This window comes from Octodon degus, unplaced genomic scaffold, assembly GCF_000260255.1.
Source record: "Octodon degus isolate 3935 unplaced genomic scaffold, OctDeg1.0 scaffold00001, whole genome shotgun sequence".
NCBI classification, from domain to species: domain Eukaryota; kingdom Metazoa; phylum Chordata; class Mammalia; order Rodentia; family Octodontidae; genus Octodon; species Octodon degus.
Genome location: NW_004524577.1, coordinates 221,098 through 228,357, shown reverse-complemented (window position 1 = coordinate 228,357; position 7,260 = coordinate 221,098). Strand labels below are relative to the sequence as shown.

General features: G+C 40.1%; 1 protein-coding gene across 12 annotated transcripts in view; it reads left to right on the top strand.

Moving 5' to 3' along the window:
* The window catches only part of Dcun1d3 (defective in cullin neddylation 1 domain containing 3), a 36,002-nt gene that overhangs the window by 15,177 nt on the left and 13,565 nt on the right, over positions 1–7,260 (top strand). For 4 of the 12 annotated variants that reach the window (XM_023712405.1, XM_023712168.1, XM_023712260.1 and 1 more), the window contains 2 exons: positions 518–565; positions 2,337–2,401. The exons of 4 other annotated variants lie outside the window; for them this stretch is intronic. The gene's annotated coding sequence lies outside the window, so the exon portion shown is untranslated. The remainder of the gene's footprint in view (positions 1–517; positions 566–2,336; positions 2,402–7,260) is intronic. 4 more of the 12 variants (XM_023712487.1, XM_023712441.1, XM_023712164.1 and 1 more) reach the window with 1 other exon arrangement.

The window sequence follows — 7,260 nt, the reverse complement described above, 5'->3', positions numbered from 1 at the left end:
AAAAAAAAAAAAAACATAAACTGAGCCTGGTGGCATACACATGTAATCTCAGCACTCAGGAGACTGAGGCAGGAGGATCATTATGAGTTGGAGGCCTTCCTGGGCTACAAAGTGAGTTCAAGGCCAGCCTGAGCTGATTAGTGAAGCCATGTCTCAAAAAGGCAAAACAAAGGGCCAGCTAAATAGCTCAGCGATTAAAGCCTGCAAGCAGGCTTTGGGGTGGGGGTGGGTTCCCCTGGGTCTGCTGTGCTGGCCCCTCCCCCAGGGCAATTGAGACTGGGCATAGTGATGTGCACCTGTACTCCCAGCTCTTGGGAGGATGGGTAAACAGGCGGGTCACTACGAGTCCAATCTAGTAGTGATACCCTAAACACCCTGTTGACCCTTCCCTAAAAATACAAAAAAAAAAAAAAAAAGAAAAAGAAAGAGGTACCAACCTGGTGATAGAATTCATCATTTTATGGTTATCTCATTGTGGGATAACTTTTCAGTTCATCCATAGTCTTTTTTCTTTTAGGATGTTGGAAATTTGAACTTTAACGGCAACTTCAAATGGAAAAGTAAAGTAAGAACATTTAAGTTCAGACTTAATCTTTTACTCACTTTCTGACTTTAAAACTTCTCTAGTGAAAGAACCAGAGTTGTTCAGTTTATCAGAGTATTTGCTTTTCTAAGTAGCTACCTTTCAGCCATTGTTTGGCTCAGGAAAAAGAGCTAATAAAAAGTTATGCAATAGGTAAAAATCTTTCCAGTTATCTTTTCCCCACTTGGAAGGAAATGGTCTTTCCTTCCCGTAGCTTGGCCTAAGCCCTTTTTGGCCTAAGCCTTTTCTTCTCATTTATGCCTCTACTATTTATGTGTGATACTTAAATTCATTCAATAGAAAATTGTCAGAGTATCCAGCATTTAGTATTTCTGACAAAACCTAGTTAAGCAGAAAAGCTTTTGATTGTCATAGCAACTCAAGAGAAAAAAAAAATTAACACTTTTAGCAGTGCTTATAGTGTTTCCAAGCAGATACAAGATAAGGTCTCCCCAGGAACCACCAGATTTTTGTAGTTTTCCAGTTAGAAATATATAATCAAGGGACTAGATATCCCAGATGGAATACATATCATTCATAGAGGACTTCTAAAACTCAAAACCAGTCTTGAAAACTACAAAATTTTGGCCTCCAGAATCTAATGCAGTCACTGTAGTATTCAAAGTGATTGTATTCAAAGTGAAGCACGGGTAATCTGAACGAAGTGTGTTCATATGTTGCCAGCTATTCTAACAAATTTGAGTGCCTCTTATAGATCTTTTTTTTTTTTTTTTTTTTTTTTTTTTGCGGAACCGGGGATTGAACTCAGGTCCTTGCACTTGCCAGGGAAGTGCTTATTCCACCGAGCCATCTCCCCAGCCCAAAATGGCAGAAGGATTTTTTGGGGGGCCCTCAGGATACCTTCAGGTCAGGTCTGGTTTGGCTTGAGGATGATGGGATTGAACCACAGCATCCTGAGCCTAACTGCTTTGTTTCTACAGGCACTTAAACACCTGAGCTAATAGACAGGCCCCCTAGATCTTGTTCTTAAGGACCTTGTAATATGGTAAGAACACTACACACAAAAACAATTGGGCAGGGTTGTAAAATCGGTGCTATAAAAATATCAGTGCTACAAATTATGTGCTGAGGAAGAGAGGGGTACTGGAAGAGTGCAGGAGCAGGAAAGAGTGCTGCAGAAAGAAAAAAGCCTGAGGCTTAAGGAGTTAGACTACAAAATTCAGAATGAGGAGACATTGAGTTCTAACAGTGTATGTGAAACTGTAGAGACACAAGCTGTGACATCTTAGGTCATGACATGTTTTTGTGTGTCTGTAGTTCCTAGAATGAAAGGGGAAATGGCAGCAGTTGAGCACAGAGTTTTCTATACCTATTAAGTAGGAATATGACATGCCCATTCTGTGTGTGTCTGTGTGTATGTGTGTTTATATTATTCTAGTAGCAGTATGGAGAGAAGTTAGAAGTAGACAAATCTTTTGTGAAGATATTGCATTAAAGATGGTAGGGATTTGAATTAGAGAATTACAGAGGAAGGCTAGATATTCAGGAGTTGTAATTTGCAAAGTTTGGCTTAATCTATAAAAGTTTGTTGCTTATAAACATGCATAGGTCAGTAGGTGAAGTAGTGCCATACTCTGTACAGCCACACAGAGACCCATGCTGTTGTTGATTTCACTTTTGTACTGCACCATCTGTGCTGTATTGGTAATTGTTTTGGTTCATCTTGGTAAGGAAAGGAGAGCTGAGACAGTATGTGCCAAGTCTGTGCTCATTGTGTCATTTCTGCCTACAGCACATTGCCCAGAAGTAGACATGTTTGTAACTGAAGGACATTCAGAGAAGCTTTTGGAATGTTGGGTAAGCTCCCCTGTTTCTGTCCCACAGGAGGGACTTGCATAGTTGCTTCATTCCTGAGATTATAATTTCCTCACCTGTAAATTAGGAATAGTGGTAGTACCAACTTTTCACAGTACCTGCAGATAAAATGCTGTTATCACTAGAAAATGCCAACATTGTATCGGATGCAATAAAAGAGGCAACCTTCAAGTTTGGTCCTGAAATTTTCAGTTAATAATTGTATCTCATTGGAAAGTCAGAAGCAACAATTAAAAATAGGATGAAAGAGCCAGCAAGATAGCTTAGCAGACTTAAGTGCTTCTTTAGACAAGTGCAGGGGCTGGGGTTTGATCCCTGGCACCACATGCCACGCTGGCCCTGCTCCCCAGGCATGCTGAGCCAGAAACTGAGTCCAGGTGTGGTAGTGCATGCCTGTAATCCCAGAGCTGGGGAGGCTGAAAACGGGAGGATCACTACTATAAAGTTATAAATTTTTAAAATTTATTTATTTGATACAGGGTCTCACTGTGTAGCTCAGTCTCACAGTGATCCTCCTGTCTCAACTTTCCCAGTGCTGGGATTACAAATGTGTACCACCACACCGGGTTTTGGTGGCTGGCACGGCCCACCTGGGGTTCTAATGCTTCTATCTTGTAAGTTGCTACTGCAGTTCATTTGTATCATTCTTGCCACTGCTGATAAAAATGCAGGAGTGTCAGTGTGGTTTTCCATCGCCTGACATAGGTGGACTTCATAATTCTATTGCTGGTGTACATCTACTGTTAAAAAAGCCTATGTAGCCAGGGAGACGGCTCAGTGGAATAAGCGCTTCCTGTGTAAGCGCAGGGGCCTGAGTTCAATCCCTGGTTCCGCAAAAAAAAAAAGAAAAAAAAAAAAGCCTGTGCTATTTTTTATGACTCATGGAAAAATCATATGGTAGCGTGATACCCTCTCCTCAGGTACCAGTACTTATAATTTTCAGTGTGTTGTGTTAAAACAAACTTCTATTTCTGGCTATTTTTCTTTTTGATTTGGACCTAAAATTGGAAGTCTATTTTTATAAAACAATCTAGAAAAGTCACCACTGTTGCTCTTCTCTATAACTGGGCCTGGCGTAGGGAGAGCTGGCTATTTTCACATGGTTAAACAGAATGTGTGGGTCTGCCAGCCAGCGGAGGTGGAATCTGCTCTTTGCTTTCTTGGCAAATATGTCTGGCATTGGAAGCCCTGTTTAGGACTTTAATTCTTGACTATTTCTTGTGGTCAGATACAGCATCATTCATTGTCTCTGGTGGTTTTAAAGAAATGGGAGGACCTCCACTGTCTACATCTCTTACCATCTGTAACAAGGTGTAGGTTTCATTCACCTGAGTTAAAAGCTACTGTGTCATCAAGTGAGTTTTGTAAATAACACAGTAGTGTAACAGCTCAAAACTATTAAACTGGCTGTAAATCAATGTTTTAAAAGTTAAATTTTTTAAAACAAGCAGTAAGCATTATTCAAAAAAAAGTGCTGGCTTTTGATCTTGTATCTCAAACCCATTCAGTAAGATGATTTTATTTATTAGGATGGGGAAGACAACATTTACACCAGCACCTGAAGATTTTTGTTGGGGTTTCCTAGTGTATTGTGTGACTATGCCCTCGGATTTACACCCTTTGTAAAAAAAAGACAGCAGTGATTTCCATTAACAATGTCAAGTTTTTTTTCAAAGAGACTAAGGTTGTGGGTTAGTAAGAGATTATCTCCCTGCTTCAGTTTCAAATTCTGGCTTTCAGTGTATTTGGAAAGAAACAGATTGTGAAGTAAGGATAGATGAGGCTGTAACTGCTAGCTGAGAAGCTGTATCACATTATGTGAGAAACCGATGAGGTCAGGAATAGTTGGAACAGAGACAGTTCCCTCTTTCCTCTTTTCAGAAGGTAATAGAGTGGTAGAACTGAAGGAGTCTGGGGGAGATTGGACCTTGAGAAACAGCTTTTGAGGCATTTTGAGTTCTGCATTCTTAGGAGTCAGATCCCTTTACTGTTGTATTTGTCAACATTATAATCTAATCATTATCATTTAACTAGAATTGCTATAAATAGCTACCATTTGTTACTGATTGGGTTAGGGAAATAGCTAGCATGTTAGATTCATCATGTATTCAACCATGTCTTAACACACTTAAAACAGTAGACCATAGTGCCTTCTACAGAGTGAGTGCTCACTAAGTATCAACGGGTATTATTTATTCAGCAGATACTTACTGAGCACTTACTAACTCAGGTGCACTGGAGTAAAGCTCTTCTGGTGGGGAGAACACATAGTCATCCAAAGAATTTCAATGAGGTCTGGGCTGTGAAGACATTTTAAACATGTCATGACTTAAATTGAAATGACACAGCATTGGTAGACAGGAAACCCATATTAGCATGTTATCTCATCGTCTGATATGAAGGAGCCTTTTATTCTTCATAGTAATCTTTTGATTTTTCCAAATCTTCATTTAAGAAAGCTGCGGTGTTAGTTATACATGTACTGAGAGAGCTGAAAGGATCAGGTTGTGCTTTCCTGGTCATTTTGTATCCAAGACCTGTCCTGTGCTTCTTAGGAGACGTGAACTTTATTGGAGCAGCAGAAGCAGCTGCAGTATTTGTACCACTGGATTTTGGGTGAAGGAATTAAATGTGGTTGCAACACAGGCAAAGCATTGATGGCAATTCACAGAGTTGGTTGTATATCCATGGATACTATGTCATTGGATACAAAATTTGTCCTTAGGTTTTCATAGCTATTGATGATCAAAATAGCTTTTGGTTCTGCTGCTTCATTTTGGACTTTTCATACATTGGTTTTGCTTAAAATGGGACCTGTTAGGGTAGCGTTTCAATAGACAGCATTGTAGTGACTCATGGATGGTAGTAATTTTGGCAGTCGTGTGCAGGAAGTAAGGAAGTACTAGGTAGGAAATCATCAGATGCCTTGCTCTGCAGAGCCTGGGACTCATGATGTCTTCTATTAAGCTAGAGCTCTATTTTGATTCAATCATCTGCACATGTTAATGTGTCCTGGGCCCACATGCCCTATCAGTGATGGTGAACCTTTTAAAACTTTCAGTGATAGAAATGGCTTGCTGTGTCACATATGCCACACATTCACCATAACTGACCCAGAAGCATTTGTGGAAATAAGTAACTAAAAAAATAAATAAATAAAATGAAGCATTTCCTTTCATTGTCTTCAAAACCTGAATACTTTCTTCCTTTTTTTTTTTTTTTTTTAAATTTTATTTGTGTGTGTGTGTGTGTGTGTGGCCAGCTCAGCCCACCAGAGGGCGGCGCTGGCTGGCATGTGGTGCTGGGGGATTGAACCGCGGTCCCTGTGCTTTTAGTTTGTTCTAAGTAGGTGCTTTAGACCACTGAGCCATCTCACCAGCCCCCACCTGAATACTTTCTAAATTGACTCTTCAACATTTAAAATCAGAAATTGTTTCAGTGATAGTAATTGAAACTAAGATTGTAGCCAGGCTCTGATTAGGTCTGGTCTTTCAGTTTCATAGCATATGATTTAGAGCAAATACCCATTTCAGCTAGATCATTGATTATATTATTTGTGCACAGGGAAAGATGTTTGCAACCCTTTACTTTGTAGCCTTTCATGTAATGTCTGAGATTTGGGAGGAGATAGCTCCTGGGGAACATGAAGATGGCAGAAAATGTTTGGTTGAATAGAATATAACAGCCATGAGCACCTTGTGGCATATCTACTTGAAGAAGGGCTATAATTCTAAAAGTTCTAATTGCAGAGGCTTTTCCGGCTCATTATTCTTACCATCTTATAAATAGCATCCTGATGGTCCACCAAGGTGTAATGTAATTGACAGCTTTCATGAGCTAGGAATTGTGGGTTCTGTTGTTCAGCTAAGGGTTCCTATGATGTATTGGGTTTATTGTGGCCTAATAAGTTGATGCAAGAGCACAAATTGGAAAGCATATTAGTTCTTCCCTTTCTCTGCTGAGTAAGAGTCTGAGTGACAAGAGCTGTGTTTTGATAAGGATTTTTAATTGTGACAAAAACTGAGAATTTGGACCTTGTGGATGCTGCTGGGACTGCTGGGCTGGGGCGGACCTTGACAGGGTGTAGGACTCCACTCACACCCAGTGCCCAGAGACCTTCAAGGACCACTGTGCCCCAAGCCCTGCAGACAGCAACATCCACCCACTGGCTCCAGGTCCCCAGAAGCTCAAGATCTGTTGTCCACTGCTGCTCACTCTGCCTGGCCAATCTGGATTGATTTCTCCTTCACCCAGATTACCATGGCTCCGGGAGTCATACCTCCCAGTGAATAGCCGTATTGCACATTGGTGAATAACAGTGGGTCTGCTGCAAACATGAAAGAGGACACAACATGCAAGATATCATCTTGAAAGCAACAGGAGTGGTGCTGACGAAATGTCAACACCTGCTGTTGCCCTGATCTTGGACCTCCAATTTCCAGAACCATAAGAAATACATTTCTTTATGAACAACCCAGTATTTTGCCATAGCTGTATTAACTGACAAAAATTTCATACTGTCACATTGTTAGTTTGTTTCAAGTTCTATCGATTCCATATAGGCCAATAAAAGCCTCAGGCTTTATGTGGACCTTGACAAGCTGATTCCAAAATTTAGGATGAGACTAAGGACCTAAAATAGCAACAACAAAACTTATTTTTAAGAAATAAATTACTTGATTTACAGAGTAGCCTACAGTTGTAACAGTAAGAACAGTGTGTTATTGGTATAGGGATAGCCAATGGAATACAATAGAACATAGTCATTTGTTTTGTATAAATCTATACATATTTTTTTTTAATTTTTTTTTATTTATTTGAGAGAGAGAGAGAGAGAGAGA